The 16,312-nt window shown below is 37.0% G+C and overlaps 1 pseudogene; it reads right to left on the reverse strand.

Annotated features, from left to right (window-relative positions):
- Positions 1 to 13,669, reverse strand: part of LOC102665318 (uncharacterized) — a 29,342-nt pseudogene extending 15,673 nt beyond the window's left edge.
- Between the last annotated feature and the right edge of the window lie 2,643 nt (positions 13,670 to 16,312).

Raw genomic sequence — 16,312 nt, forward strand, 5'->3', positions numbered from 1 at the left:
CAAAGATCCAGTCTCCATAGAAGCTCCACAAGCAAGCTTCCATCAAGTGGTATCAGAGCACAAGAGCTTCAAGTAGGTGCTCCTTAAACCTCCATTAATTTTTTTTTCTTTACCTTCTCTTCCATTGTTGTTTCTTCATTTTTCTCCATGTATCTCCTCACTTGTCTTGTTCTAAATGTTGTTAACATGATTCTTTAGAGTTTCCACCGATTAAACTTGCTATAGAAACTAATTTGATTTTCTATGGTTCAAATTTCTTGTTCTTGTTCTTGAACCATGAATTGTGTTGAGTTTAGGTTCCTTTGAGTTTTGTCTTGTTATTTTTTGTGGCTGAAACCTAAACCATAAAATTCTTACAAAAATATTAAAGTAGAAAAAAACCTCAAATATCTAGAGTGACTTGTTCACCTATTGTAGTTTTGTCATAGAAGTCATGTCTAGTCATGAAACTTGTCACATAAGATTTCTTATGTTGTGCTGAATTTTATTTTCTTGTTTCCTTGTCTAACTCATTTGTTCATGAGTGTATGAAATTCTTTTAGCCTATTATTTGATTTGAGTCAAATCTTTCATGTTAATTAGTCCTTAACATGTTCATGTAAAATTCTTAGAGAGTCTTTGATTGTGAACCTTTTCTTGAACTTTTAGGTTTCCTTATGATTGTGTCTATTGTGAATTTGAGTTTTGGTGATTGAATTGCTGGCTGAAATGTTGATCCTAAGTGAATATTGAGCTCCTAAAACTGTGGTAAACAATCCTAGTGAGTTCAACATACATAGGAAGGTTGAAAGTAAGCCCAAGGCAATCAATATACCATGCTTAAAGAAACAAATCGCTGGTGCTGGCAGCTTGGACATACAAACTTGTAAAAATTACTGAGAGTTGGTTACTTCGAATTTTGAGCTGAAATTTTTAATGAATTTTCTAGACATCTGGAAAAAATTTATAAAAAAAGAAACAAGTGATTTGGATAAAAGGAAAAAATACGAAAAATCACACAAGTTGGCAGGAAAATCAGTATCCAGAAAAAAAAGGTGAAAGGGAAGTGTGCTTGTTGTTTTGGCTCAAAATTTATTCTATAATTGGAAATTTATATTGAAAATTAGTGTGAAGACAAGTGCCAAAGCTAGAGGTTTGTTGAGTCTTTTTTTTCAGTTTTTTTACTCTACTCTAGAGCCATTCTAATTTTCTCTTTGAGTCCTAGCTTGCTTCTATGTCCTTTTCATTGCTTTAATTGTTGAATAATCCTTGAAAAATTGTCTTGTTAAAACTCCATTGGTTTAGCTTTCATTTCATTTTTTTTGGTCTTTGGTTATTGCTTGTCTCTTTGTTTCCTTCTTTGTGGGTTGCCATATAGGGAATTGGAAGGATGATTGGTGCCATCCCTTGAAGAATTTGAGTCCAGAAGCAAGGGGCCAACCACCTTAAGAGCTATTGGACTAAGAAGCACTCCAAATTGAGTGAATCACCAAAGAGAGAACAACCACCAAAATTGAGGACCGTTTTGTAATTTTGTAATTTGCAATTTACTTACCTTCATTGCTTTCAAGTTTTGTAACAAAAAGGCCTTTCATTGGAAGTGTGTTGGGAGCCTCCAATAGGTTACCAAACTTCCATTTGTGTGTAATAATTTTAGGCAATTTTTCCTTAGGATAGTGAGTGTTTTGTTGGGAACCTTGAATGTGGTAATCCAAACACTCTTAGGATTCGCCTAGTTTACATTTCTTGCTTACTTTCATAGCTTATTTCCTTTACCTTCCATTGTCAAACCGCCTAGATAGCTTTCCTTTTACCAATTAGTTTTTTACCTTATCTTTCACACCTCTTTTAGTGTTTATTTGGCTAGTTTCAACCATAGTTTCTTTTACCTTTTGTTTTCAAACCTCCAACAAGAAAGAACCACAACTTAGGAACCAACATGAGTCATCATTCATCTAGTGTTAATGGCAAGGGTACTAGTCATAAAGACCCTTTATCTAGAATCTTAGATGAGTTGAGTTCCCTCAAGTTAGGGAAAGAAAAACAAGAGAGAAAAGAAAAAGTAAAAAAAAAGAGTGGAAGAAATAAGTCAAGATGAAAGAAAGAAAATAAGAGAGGAAGAAAGAAGAAAAATAATGAAAGAAATGAAAAGAGAAAAACATGCCTCCTATAGTAGTCATAACTCTTGCAAAAGCCTAAGTGAAGAACTTTGTGACTATTATGAAGGAAGGCATAGGTCACATCTTAGACCTCACTCCCATAGAAGAGAAAAGGAAAGAAAGCCTCAAGAGGCTAACATTAAACTCTCATACTTCCATGGGAAGGACAATGTAGAGGCTAACTTAGATTGGGAAATAAGGGTAGAGCAACAACTTAAAAAGAAGTCTACTTCAAAATCTTATGGCTCTCACTCTTATCCAAAGAAAGACAAAGGTCAAGGAATCTTAGGGGTGACACCTTCTAAGCCCAAAAATGATAAGGGAAAGACAATAGAAAAGCAAGCCCTAAGGCTAGTATGCAAGAGAAAACTAGCTCTATAAAGTGCTTTAAATGTCTTGGAAGAGGACACATTACTTCTCAATGCCCCACCACAAAAACCATGATTATGAGGGGCCAAGACATTTATAGTAGCCAAGATGAGGCTACTACTTCACCTTCCTCTAGTGAAAGTGAAAAAGCAAAAGGGGAAGAATCTAGTGAAGAAACCTACCCCCAAGAAGAAGGACAACAATTAGTGGTTAAAGAGAAGTGTAAGGAGGTAAGTGTCTCCTCCAAGAGTTTAGCTAAGAAGGAAACTCATTTTACAATAAAGACAAACAATAAAGAAACTTTCCCTCTTAGACAACCTCCACATTTTCTCTTTTGTAAAAAGGCACTTGCTAGCATTGCCACACCTCTTGGGCTTGAGTTTATTCCTCAAGTAAAGAAGTTGTTGGATGAGGGTTTGGTTCGCATGAGCTTAAATCCTTGTGCTTTGTTGGTGCCCAAAATAGGTATTATTAGGCACCAAGTCCCTAAAATAGGTGGTATGATGAATGTTTTGAGTGGTGCAACCCTCTTTTGTAAAATCACTCGTACACCTAACATCTTCATGGTGTGTGTACATAGGGACCCATTAGGTAGGTTCTTATTTTTAGTTTCAATACAAACTTAGGTACTCATATGGGACACCTTAGGTTTGTCATACTTTTTGGTAGAAATAATCAATATGAAAATACAGAAAAAGGTATGTTTTATTGCGTTACTTTTCTCAATTTTTCAAATAGTGATCAAGGGGTTCCCATGAACCCTAAGAGAATAAAGGTCATTCCTGAGTGGCCCATTCCACCAAGTATAAGAAAAATTTGGGGCTTCCATGACTTAACAAACCTTTACAAAAGGTTTCTCCCATATTTTTCTATACTTGTAGCACCACTCATTGAGTTGGTGAGAAACCATGTTCTTTCATGGGAAGATGCCCAGGAAATGGGTTTTCAGACCTTACCTTACTTCAACATACCAAACACCACTAATACATATGTTTTTGTTCTTTTTACAGGTGTTGAAGGAAAGAGCCCAGAGTATGAAGAACCTCGGGATTTGAGGTCAAATCCTTTCCAAGGTGGAGGGAATGATGCAATCCTACTCCGTAAGGGCATTGGGTAGAAGACTCCAAGTAGATTGGGCTAGAGATCCAAGGGAAGGCCCTAGGGTTCTCATGAGCCTTAGGGTAGATTTCGAGTCCATGGGCTAAGTATGAGCCCGCTTATCTTTGTAAATATTAGAATAGGTTTTTCCTTCGTCTGGGCCTTGTATTTTGGCCATTCTAGTAGTATAGGGTTTTAGCCTTGTATTTCGGGGCATTTTGAGTAGTCTTTGTAGTAAGGACTTTTTTTTGTATTTTCATGTTTTTTTGTCATGGGGGTGAGCTTAGCTATTATAGGGTGTCTATAGCTAAGCTCTTGCTTCTCATCTCAAGGAGGTGAGTTTAGCTATTAGAGAGGTATGTGTAACTAAGCTATAGCTTCATTAGGAATATTCTTAAGGAAGTTTCTCAAGGAGGTGAGCTTAGTTATGAGAGGGGTGTGTGTAGCTAACCTCTAGCTTCTCAAGAAAGTTTTCTCAAAGAAGCTTCTCAAGGAAGTTTTCTCAAGAAAGCTTCTCAAGGAAGCTACCTAGTCTATAAATAGAAGCATGTGTAACACTTGTTGTAGCTTTGATGAATGAGAGTCTTGTGAGACACAACTCAAAGTTCAACTTCACTCCCTTTTTCTTCCTTCAATTTCGTGCTCCCCCCTCTCTCTTTCTCTCCCTCTTTCTTTTCCTCCATTGAAGCATCCTCTCCAAGCTTCTTATCCAAGGCTCATCTTGGTGGCGAAGCTCCTTCTTCCATGTCTTATTCCCTAGTGGATGGCGCCGCCTCTTACCTTTTCTCCTTTGTCTTCCGCTGCATCTCCATGGTGGAAAATCACCACTAAAGGACCTCATTAAAGCTCAAAGATCCAGCCTCCATAGAATCTCCACAAGCAAGCTTCCATCACTTTATATCAGCTGCCAAAAGTTGTTCGACTTGGGAACAAGGTGAATGTTTATAGGGGAGTATTGTTAGATAATCCATTGGAATAACTAATTAGTTAGTTATTTTAGAAAGAAAGGAAATAGGTTTGCAGAGGTAATTGGCCTTTTATGGTTGGGTTTCGATTATAAACTATAGATCAATAAACGTTTTAGGAGGACTTATCTTTGATAAGAACCTAGAGAGAACCACAACCATGCTACAAAAAGTAAGAGGAGTATCCAATATTTGTACTAACAGAATTAAGATGCTATTCAATTTAATAGTAAGAGTAGTATCTAATATTTGTTCATACTGCTGACTTCTTTACATATTTATACTAATGCATTGTAATAGAATTGAATTTGTTATCATAGAATTATCTAATATTCTACTCAAGAACTACCTAGTGGAAATTGCCCGTAACTGCTTGTGAGAAGTGGATTACTACAACCAGCTTTGGTGGTTCTTGCCTTGGCGCCTTAAACATATTTTTGCAGGTAAGTGGGCTTCTTAGTAACTCTCACAAATTGATGTAAGACCTGGAAGGTGAAGAAAATAGTTGATTGTTGAATGAGAGTTGTAAGATAGGATTTATTTTATTAGTAGAATCTTAATTCTACAACAATGGTATTCCTTTGTATCAATTAGCTATCATAAATTCAGATGTTGTGTATTTACTTATCTGCAGTTTGCATACTTGTCAGCTTTGTTTATAATCAAAGGACACTGATTTTGTTACCCAGTAGTGGTACTGGAGCAGTGGTATATGGTGCTGGCCAAACTTGATCACAAGTTCAGATGTAAGCTCCATTGGAGCTTGTAGGCCTAGGATCTTCTTCATCAATGAATTCCTTTTCTTCTTGGAAGATGAATGGCAGTGGAATGGAGAAGGAAGAGAGAGAAAGGATACGCCACTTCAAGGAGAAGATAAGTCTAGAAGAAGATCACCACCATAGGAGGCCATGGATAAGAGCTCAGAGGAAGAAGGAGATGAATGAAGGGAGAGGAAGAGAAGAGCACAAAATTTTGTGCTCTAAAAGAGCTCTGAAATCTGAAGTTTAATTTTCAAATCATCAAAGTTGAAAAAAATGCACACACAATGCCTCTATTTATAGCCTAAGTGTCACACAAAATTGGAGGGAAATTTGAATTTCTATTCAAATTTCACTTGAATTTGTGAAGCCAAAATTTCACTAATTATGATTAGTGAATTTTAGCTATGGTTCAGCCCACTAATTCAAGATCAAGTCCAAGATTCTCCAATAAGTATGCTTAGGTGGCATGAGGCATGTAAAGCATGAAGAACATGCACAAAGTGTGACTATATGATGTGACAATGGGGTGTAGCAAGAAAATGCTCACCTCCCCTTCTAAAATTTAATTGGATTGGGATTCTCCCAATTCAATTAAATTTATTTTCCAACACACACATCAAATATTCACTTAATGCATGTGAAATTACAAAACTACCCATAATATAAAACTAGTCTAGGTGCCCTAAAATACAAGGGCTGAAAAATCCTACATTTCTAGGGTACCTTACCTACATTATGAAGCCCTAAATACAAGGCCCAAAAATATTGAAACCTTAATCTAATATGTACAAAGATAAGTGGACTCATACTTAGCCCATAGGTCCGAAATCTGCCCTAAGGCTCATGAGAACCTTAGGGCCTTTTCTTGCATCTCTAGCCCAATCTACTTGGAGTCTTCTATCCAATGCCCTTGCGGGGTAGGATTGCATCAAGTTCACTGGAATTAACTAAAATATAATGATGTTAATCTATCCATGGAGGAGTAGATAAATGTCTTTTATCCATGTCTCAACTTGTCCTCAGTATTGAAAAGATAATCTTCTTTCTAAATCCCAATAGCTAATCCTGCAACATAGGTTGCTCCAACTGTTGTTGTGTCTATATTAGCAGCTCTAATTGCTGGACATCCCACCAAATAAAGAGAAGTCCAAGTCCAACCATTATGATGATGGGTGTGGGGATAGATCAATCTATGTTGCACACCAAGTTATGCAATAATGAAGGGCCTATACTAACCCCCCCCCCCCCAACACACACATACACAATCAGACTCAAAAGCTTTTATAGGTAAATTGAATTGAGTTTTAACTAAAGTGTGAAACTATTTGAACAAATTATGAGTCTCAGATTTACTTTTTAACAAATAAAGCCAACTAAACCAATGCAACAGTGAGAGAAAAAATCAGAACATGTTTCATTTATAATGGGTATATTACACAACTTGGATACAAGTTTCATAGTATCACCACTAGGGTGACCTAATCTGGAATGCCAAGTGGCAAAAGAAAGATCACTATTAGAAAGAGTATTGACATGTGACACATTAGGACTGATTCTATTTACACTAGTTGAAACAAAATATGGAGAATAAGCACTTGGCACAGGTTCTGAGCCAGCAGAAGAAATGGTATTGATAGTGAAAGAGGGATTGAGTTGTTGTTTAGCTTACTAAAGCAAATCAAGGAATTTATAGAGGCCATCAAAACCTACCATCCCTTTAAGAAGAACCTCTTTAGAGACCTAAGATTAGACCAAATAGAATTCAGACAGCTATGTCTGATAGTAATTAGGGTTCTGACTCTGACTTTGGTACTATTTTGATTGGGATTAGCAGAGGTCTGAGACTGATTTTGATTAGGATACTGGCTGGTATGATCAATAGGCTGAGTAGGAACATAGCCATCATTGTGTCTATGATGACAATAAAAAGCCTCATGAACTATAGTAGTACAACTAACTCTGTCAATTGACTCTAGTTAGTTAACTATACTAGTACAATTAACTGTAGTTAATCTTATACATAGAAGCTAAGAAAGGAAAAAAAATCTATCAAACAAATATACTCCTATAAAGTAAAATATAAGGAAGTAGAGGTTTACCTCTCCAAGATCAGAATCAGGAGGCCTTTCCTGAAATTGGACACTAGGAGCATGCTGCAGCTTGGAAAGATTTTCACGTACTTTAGATCTAATTTCTTCAAGTAAATGATGGGAATTCTTGTTTTCCATGTTACTTGGGGAAACATGAAGGGTATAATCTGGACCAAAATATTCATAACACTCGTGCTGTGACATTTTGTCATCAACTTCTATTCCAAGAGCAACTCCTATCTGCCTTAACATATAAGTTATAACATGTATAATTTTCTGTATTTGGACTAAATTCTTTACAAAACAATTACTCAAGTAATACATAACTAAACATGAAAGCTGAGAAGTGAGAAACAATAGCTACATGGTAAGCCCCATTGAATACTAAGAAGCTTTAGGATATCTAATTTATATTTTATAGTTCCAGACTAGCAAAATGACTACTGCCACTGAACAAGTTACTTCATGTTTAGAATTCTGCATTTTATATAATCAACATATGAAAGATGGATAAAATATTGTAATTTCCTGACATTAACCCCACTTGTGGGTTGTAGCACCTTGACTAAGATATGGTAGTCCTATGAATTAGGCTACCTTATATTTAGTGATATTACAATAAATAAATGGCAGAAAACAAGCAGCTAACTGTATATCACCATGCTCTAACATATATTGAAGCTACCTTATTATCGCTACCTTATATCCTATGCATAACTCTATATCACCATGCTCTAACATATATCGATGCTATAACATTTATCTTATGCTATAACTCAAGCAGAAGCTACCCATATTACGGGATGCAAATGTGAAGGGAAAACAAACATATATGCCAATAATAAATCAAAGTGCAGCCCCAGTCACATAAGATAGAGAAAAACTAGCTAGATTCTTTTTGCATGGAATCAAATTGGGCTCTTTGAGGGCCAATCTATATCATAGCTCCTAATCACTAACTAGTTATCCCAGTCAAGTACAATTCAAGCCATTTGTATCATAGCTCCTAATCATACTGCTCCAAGAAACACTAGATTTAGTAGATTAGAGGATAGTAACACTTGGTATTTAGTCAATTTGTATAGCTTACTCATTGTCACATATTTATATCTATTTTTCAGAATGATGATTGATTTAGGTGGTGATTGAGTTATTTATTGGATTCTTGCTTTCATTTTGGACCGTGTTGCTCATCATCACAGGTACAAATGTTTGTTACCAATTAATGTTTTTATTACTTGTTCACTACCATTAAAGACAAATGATATATGATATACAAATTGTGTTCATGATGAGAGAACCTTAGATTCCCGTTTGAGACTGAATGCAATGATTCTTGTGGACATTTTGCATTAATCATTGTATTCAATCTTGAATTATCCATTTGGATAGTTTGGGAAGATTGATATTTTTATGGTAGATTCATGTGTTAAGGTTAACATTATTTTGTTTAATTTGATTAAATTTCGGTACAATGCATTTCTAGTTGTTCTCTGAGTGCATACTTGATTATCGGGAAATTAATTTCACCGATGTCATGTCGCGTTCTTGGAGACCAATGCGAAATGCTGCCGAAATTTTGTCAAATTAAACAAAATAGAATTAACCCTGACGTATGAAGCTACCATAAAAGACAGTCTTCCTTAATGGGATAGGGCCACACCTATAATAAAAAAGTGAGATTTTCATGCATCGAATAACTTGTGAGTATCATAGAGTTATTACTTAGATGGATCGAAGTCGGATGAATGAAAGTCGCATCAGCACAGAATATGAGGAAGGCGTCGAGCAATTCTTGCAATTTGCTTCAGAAAGAAGTCGACCGGATGAAGATGGAAAATATTATTGTCCTTGCATCAATTGTTTGAACGGAAGACGACAAATACTAGATGACATACGAGAGCATTTATTGTGTGATGGGATTAAGAATAATTACACAACATGGATATGACATGGTGAATTGATAGACATGTAGAGTGGGTCCCAATCTGAACCGCTTGATGTAGAAATTGGAGATCACATGGAGGATATGATTCGTGACCTTGGACAAGAGTATTTTCAACAAGCACACGCCTCTATGTAAGAAGGATTACATAGTGATTCAAAGAAGCCTTTGTATACGGGGTGCAAGAATTCCTTGACGTTGTTGTCGGCGGTGTTAAGTCTGGTTAATATCAAGGCCATATATGGGTGGAGTGACAAAAGCTTTAGTTCACTACTTCAAGTAGTGCACGATCTGCTTCTAGAGGAAAACACGTTGCCTAAAAGTTACTATCAGGCCAAGAAGATACTGTGCCCGATGGGTATGGAGTATCAGAAGATTCATGCTTGCCCTAATGATTGCATACAATACATGCATGAATTTAAAGAAATGTCCAAATGCCTTAGGTGTGGGGTATCACGGTAGAAAGTGAAGGATGATGAGGACTGCAGTTCTAATGAAAACTCAAAGAAGGGCCCTCCAGAGAAGGTGTTCTGGTATCTTCCAATCATTCCAAGGTGTAAGTGTCTTTTTGCTAATGCAGATGATGCAAAAGACCTTACCTGACATGCAAATGGGAGAAACTCTGATGGAATGGTCCATCATCCGACTGACTGCTCCCAGTGGAAGAAGATTGATCGTTTGTATCTGGATTTCGGCAAAGAGGCAAGAAATCTTAGGCTTGGACTAGCCAGTGATGGAATGAATCCATATGGCAATTTAAGCAGTCAACACAGTTCATGGCCAGTTCTACTAGTAATTTACAATTTGCCTCCTTGGTTGTACATGAAGCAAAAATACATGATGTTGTCTATGATGATATTGGGCCCAAGACAGCAAGGAAATGACATTGATGTTTATCTAAGTCTGTTGATTGAAGACCTGACAAAGTTGTGGGATGAGGGGGTTTTATTGTTTGATGGGTTTCACAAGGAGACTTTTCAAATGCGTGCAATGCTTTTTTGTACCATTAATGATTTTCCAGCATATGGGAATCTAAGCGGTTACAGTGTTAAGGGTCATCATGCATCATCTGTGAAGAAGACACTTGCTACATACAACTGAAACATGGTAGAAAAACAATCTACACTAGGCATCGGCATTTTCTAAAACCTCATCACCCTTACAAGCGATTGAAAAAAGCATTTAATGGAAGTCAAGAGCATGAAACTGCACCGATACTATTGACTGGTGAGCAAGTCTTCCAGCGGGTTCAACACCTGAATACTGTATTTGGAAAGACCAAAAAGAAGGATAAAAGTAAGACTTGCATATGGAAGAATAGGTCCATTTTCTTTGATCTTCCGTATTGGTTTGATCTAGATGTTAGACACTGTATTGATGTTATGCATGTGGAGAAAAATGTATGTGACAATGCCATTGGGACACTCCTTAACATTCAAGGCAAGACGAAAGATGGTCTGAAGACCCGTCAAGATCTAGCTGACATGGGTATACGATCGCAGTTGTATCCAAGGTCTGATGGCAAAAAAATATACTTGCCTCTAGCTTGTCATACTTTGTCCAGAAAGGAGAAGATAAGTTTTTGTCAGTGTCTGCGCTGGGTCAAAGTCCCACAAGGATATTGTTCAAATATTAAGAGTCTTGTGCAGTTGAAGGAGCTTAAGGTGGTAGAGTTAAAGTCTCACGATTGTCACGTGTTGATGCAACAATTGTTAGTCGTGGCCATACGAGACATTGTGCCTAACAAAGTCAGGTTAGCCATAACTCGCCTGTTCTTTTCTTCAATGTAATATGTAGCAAAGTCCTTGATCCTGTCAAGTTTGATGACCTGGAAAATGAGGCTGCAATTATACTGTGCCAGTTGGAGATGTATTTTCCTCCTACTTTCTTTGACATCATGATTCACTTAATTGTTCATCTGGTCAGAGAAATCAAATATTGTGGTCCTGCTTATTAGCGGTTGATGTACCCGGTTGAGTGATACATAAAGATCTTAAAAGGGTATACCAAGAATCTGCATCGTTAAGAAGTATTTATTGTTGAAAGGTATATTGCAGAATAAGCCATTGAATTTTGTTCAGAGTACATTGAAAAGGATAAACTTGTCGGCCTTCCTGAGTCTCGCCATGACGACAGAATGGGTGGTAAGGGTTCAAGAGGACTGCATGTTATCACTCCAAGTGTAGAAGATTTGTTACAAGCTCACCTGTATGGGTTAAACAACAGTAATAAAGTTTTTCCATACATACTTCAGCATGAAGCTTTAGTCAAACAAAATAATCCAAAAATGTCAATGAATTGGGTCTTGAAAAAGCATAACAAGACTTTCTCTGATTGGTTTAAAGATACAATCTTTGCTGATGAAAATGCTTCAGAAACATTAAGAAAGCTAGCAGATTGGCCTAAAAAAATGTTATAACTTGGCAAGGATACGACATAAACAACTATTCCTTTTACACAAAAGCACAAGACGACAAAAGTACAATGCAAAACAGCAGGGTCACCGTAAGGGCTAAATCTCAACATTTTGCAAGTATGCATGATGACAATCCCTGTGCAGCTTCCATCCCTTACTTTGGGTTCATTGATGAAATTTGGGAGCTTAACTATGTCAAATTTACTGTATGTGTTTTCAAATGTAAATGGGTTGATAGCAACACCGGTGTGCAGACCGATGATGTAGGATTTACGTTGGTAGACCTAAAGAAACTAGCTTACCACAATGACCCTTTCATCATGGCAAAACAAGCTAAACAGGTACTTTATGTGCAAGACCCTTGTGATGAAAGGTGGTGCGTGGTTCTACACGGGAAAACTATTGGTGTTAATGTAGAAGATGATGATTCATACATGGACACTTATGTTAGTCCTTTGTCCACACAAATGACTCCTAACATCGTCGGAGAAGAAGAAGTTGACGACGTTCATGCTAATCGTAATGATCACGATGAAGGAGAATTAATTAACACCATCTAATGTAATTTTCTAATTATGTATTTGATTTTGGTAAATTGATTTACATATATGATTCAATTTTTTGATAATATTAACTAACTCAAGTGTTTCTCTTTACAGAACCATGGCTACTCCACCTGCCTCGCCTCTTCCTCCTCCTCCTCCTCCTGCAGTAGCATTAGAGTCTCCGTCTACCTTGAAGCGGACACACAAAGCCACACGGCTATGATCCTTGGCCACTAGACCACATGGGGCAGAGAGACCAGTGGTCCTCGTCGATCTTGTGATCGGCAAGGCCGATGGTCCCCTTAAGAAGAAATTAAGAACATATTTGGGGATTGTCGCTCGTGATAAGGTCGACGTGACATACGACACTTGGAAGGAAGTCCCTGTTGCTCAGAAGGATTTGATATGGGAGGATATTCAAGTATTTTAGTTTTCTTCTTTGATTTTCTTTATTAGCCAAAATTTATAATTTACTAACAATAAAACATAATTTATTGTTTGTCAGGCGAAATTTGAAATCCTTGAAGCTTTTGACAGTAGGACAAAGAAGAAAGTTCTTAAGACTGTCGATGAGTGGTAGAGGCAGTTTAAATCTGATTTGATGAGGAAATAGGCACTTGTAGCCGACAAGGACGGTGTGGACGACATTGTCTGTGAAAAATAAAGCATTAGCAAGGAGAAATGGGCCTAGTTTTGTCTGACCCGCAGAGACCCCTCGTGGGAGGTATGTTCTTTGTCATTTTAATTGTTTTCCACAAAAAATTCACTTCTTATAATTCATTGTAGTAATGATTTTCATTAATGTTCGATTTTTGCAGGATGTGCGGAAAAAGGCACAGGCCATCTAGAAGCAAAACATTGCCTTACACGTGTTGTCTCGTGGGGGTTATGAATATTTAGAACATAAGCTCATGGATGAGAATACAAAGAAAAGACCGGAGGAAGCTACTCAGACTGGAAGCACTATGGGCATCATTGACCCTCCATCTCCCATCAGACGACACGTGAAGTGGAAGATGGCCCGCACCAAGAAAACTGGGCAGATGACGTATGAGGCAGCAAAGGAAATCATTGACAAGATTGTAAGTCATTTTCAATTAAAAATTGTAATTATCTTTGTTTATTCTGTGAATGCCTTGGACAAATATATGTGTTCTATACAGAATTCTTTGGAGGAACAGGCATCATAGGGTTCGTTTGTCACCCATGGATGTCAGGATCTCCTGACTACTTCCATTGGGCGACCAGAACACCCTGGGTGTGTGCGTGTTGCTGGAGCCAATGTCACCATCAAGCAATACTTCGGATCGGCTCCATGAAGCTCCTGCAGTTCCTCCTCCATGCCTCCCGAAGAACTGGAGCAACTGACTCAACAAATCAGGGACCAGCTGGAGGAGTCGATCACAAAAAAAGTGACTCAGCAGTTGATGTTATCCTTCAACCAGATGCAGTCCCAGTTGCAATCACAGATCCAATCACATGGACTTGCACGGCCTTTGGAGCCTGAGGTTGGTCCCTCAACTGCTCGTGTTAGCACAAAGGGGAGTTGTGTTGATCCCTCACCGACCGATCCAGAGACGGGTGACTCAGACAAATGCCGGTTGTACATCGAAGACAATCCTTCTCGCTTGGTTGCCCTAGGAAGAGTTTATGAGGGATCCACAATGGTTCACACATCCCTTTGTTGCATGGCCAAGTCAAGGTAGGTGTTGAGGAGGTTAAAGATGCAGAGGCTCCCATTCCTATACCCACTGACGAGGTTATTTTAGTGGGGCAGACACTTAACACCTTCCTTGCTTGGCCAACACATCTCATGAAGCATGTATCAGAACATGTATTTTACTCTCATTATATGCTTCTTTTTTGTCAATTGAATTGTTCCTTGTAATTAAATTATGTTAATTAACTATGTTTTATAAACAGGTAGTTGTGTCTCCAGCAAAACCACCAGATAGGACGGATCATGAGGTCGATGATCCCCTATATCTAATGACATTGACCATCCCACAACTTTTCTTGAAGCCTCTCCAGGTTATGTGGGATGTTACTGTGTTCGGGGTGTTTAATCAAGACTTCCTGTTGTACATCAAGCATGAAGATCTCTCTGAAATTGCACACGGTGGTCAATGTCTCAGCATATCTGTTATACAGTTGTGGATTTTGTAAGTCAATTTACATTATTGTTAATTACCTAAGTTATTGTTTTAAATTCATATATAATTAACTTTCTCTTAATGACAACAGGCATCTGACTGAGACAAGTATGTGATCAGGGAATTCCGATGTGTATGGATTCCTCGAGCCACAGTCCATTCAGAGATCTGGGCAATCACAATTTGAATCGAAAAGTTACATGAAGAGTTAGATACAGAGTTCAAAACGCAATGTCTACCTTGGAGCCTACCTGAATGGGTAAGTCAAACTGAACAACTGAATTTAAATAATGTATAATACTACAATAACCCATATTCGTCTCCACTGCAGCGGACACTGGCAAATGGTCGTCATTTTGCCTAAGAAAAACCTTGTTGTCTAGTTTTGTTTCTTGCATAACAGGCCAGACAACTACCATAAAGGAATAATTAACATGTCCATGTTGTTTTTCAATACATTTGCATTAGCATAACTGAACAACATCAATATTTTAATTTTCCTTGTATTCAATAGTGCTTTGAAAGGACTTGATGATACTCCACAACCTAAATCCAAGGCTGGTGCTAGGTGGATTGTTGTTAAGGTACGAGATTTAAATAAAACTTCTACTTATATATACTGCTTATGTGTGTGTACACTAATTGTACTTAACATTTAATATCCAAATTTCATTATGTATTTAGTGTAATAGACAAAAAAGAACCACTGAGTGTGGCTATTACGTCATGCACTGGATGTCCACGATAATCTTAGGAACTTTCAGGAATAATTGGGAAACGGTAATTGTGTATTTCAAACAAAGTTGATTTTCTTATCATTGGTATTTCATTATTAACTTACCTTTTATTTCATCATGCAGTATTTTAATGATGTTAGACCATTGGAAGTAGAGAGATTAAAGGCGCTTCGCATCCAGTGGGCGCAGTACTATCTCAAAGTTAGAAATCAAACTTAGGATGTTAGGGAACTATGTAACTTTAGGTTACTTAATTAGTTTACTATAGCTTGCATTACATTTTTTACAATTGTTGTTTCATTTTAACATTGAATAATCTTTGTTGATAGTTATTAATAAATATCAATTGATGTTTTACGATTGATGGTTTACTAGCTAGCTTTCTGCTAAAACCTGTTTGAAAGCAGAATGCAAATGATATATAATGAGTTGTGTGGTCTAATTTTATATTTACAGGTGAAATTTTGGGTTTTTCGTAAAAACAAACATATTATTTAAAAAAAATCCTAAAAACAACATCGATTTTTTTTAAAAATCGATGTTAATATCAAAAATGTTAACATCGATTTAAGTAAAAAACCCATGTTAACTTATACGTCAACATCGGTTTTTTACTTAAACTGATGTTAACATTTGGAAGTTAACATCAGTTTTCTATAAGAACCGATGTTAACATATACGTTAACATCGGTTTTCTATGAAAACCGATGTCAACTGTATACATTCATACATTTTTTTGGGTGTAATGCTTATCATATAACATCGGTTATTTAAATAATCGATGTTGTTAATTTTTCGTTAACTTTGATTTTAAAAACTGATGTTAACGATAATACTTTTAACATCGGTTAAAAACCGATGTAGAAAGTCATAAATAACCGATGTAAAAAGCATATTTTCTAACAGTGAATGCGTGCACTCATCCTTACTCCCCCTTAAATTTGCAGTTTATTGCCTAGTTTTTAGATAAGATCTACCCCTTAGTTTCTCTCCCCCTTTGGAAACATCAAAAAGCCAAAAAGACCAGAGAAAAATATCAAATCCACAAAAATATCTAGAGTAATTAGCACAACTCATCCAAAAACGTAATCAGAG

This window comes from Glycine max, chromosome 12, assembly GCF_000004515.6.
Source record: "Glycine max cultivar Williams 82 chromosome 12, Glycine_max_v4.0, whole genome shotgun sequence".
Classification (NCBI taxonomy): domain Eukaryota; kingdom Viridiplantae; phylum Streptophyta; class Magnoliopsida; order Fabales; family Fabaceae; genus Glycine; species Glycine max.